Genomic DNA, 1,161 nt, shown 5'->3' with positions numbered 1-1,161 from the left:
CACCTTTTCTCTATAACTATAAGTTAATAATCTGCCATTATGGACTTTCAATAAGTCAAATTGTCCAATAAATATTACTAGAATTTCAGTTTAATAATAATAATAATAATAATAATAATAATAATAGATCTTTATTGTCATAAATATGGCAATTTGTCATTTAGTTACACTTGTTATAATGTTAAACGATAACTAAGATTGAACAGATATTTCACTCCTACTTATTTTCTCTCTCTCTCTCTCTCTCTCTCTCTCTCTCTCTCTCTCTCTCTCCTCTCTCTCTCTTCTTTCTTTCACACGTGCGATATACACAACATAAACATATTCATTTCGTTTTCAATTTGTTACGATTGTGGCAATTCGACACCAAAAATTATCATCATTATCAATTGGTCAGTTAATCTTACATTAAATAAATTAATCAGTTAATCAGTCAACGAATCAATCCTTGGTTTTTCTGTACCATATGAAATATTCAAAATTTTTATTGCTGATGGAACGAACGTTGATTTATACTTGTTAGTTCTACATTTAATCTGACAAAACCTTCTCCCAGATGGTAAAAGACTAAATTCATGGTATAAAATATGTTTTTTATTGTTGGTAATTGAGAATGCTTTCCTTTCTATTGCTTTTTCCATGAATTCTTTCTACTCCATCAAGAGGATGGTTTATTATTTTTGATGCCTCTTTGATAGATTTTGAAATTTTTGATTTATCTTTAAGTCGGCATCCTCCAAACCATATGGTGCAGCCAAACGCAATTACACTTTTAATCAATGAGTCATAAACTCTTAACATAGTTTTTCTTCCTTACTTGAAATGTTCTCAATTTCCTTAGGATGTATAATCTTTGGGCAACTTTCTTAGATATTATATTAATATGTTGAGAGAAATTGAGGGAACTATCAATGGTTATTCCTAAATATTTAAAATAGTCAACTATCTCAACATCATCTTTACCGATCGCCACACACTTTAAGTCGTTTTTATTTTTTACACCAAACACCTGTTCTTTCGTTTTTTCAACATTTAATTCAAGCTGATTTTGTTTACACCAATCGGTGAATATATTTATTTGTTTGAAATAATTCTTTTCGGTAACTTTATCTTTTAATAAGCCAAGAATAGCAGTATCATCTGCATATTTCACTAAGGTTT

Source organism: Berghia stephanieae, unplaced genomic scaffold (genome assembly GCF_034508935.2).
Source record: "Berghia stephanieae isolate SIO BIC M18660-M18661 unplaced genomic scaffold, UCSD_Bste_1.3 scaffold695, whole genome shotgun sequence".
Lineage (NCBI taxonomy): Eukaryota > Metazoa > Mollusca > Gastropoda > Nudibranchia > Aeolidiidae > Berghia > Berghia stephanieae.
This window is presented reverse-complemented; position numbering follows the sequence as displayed.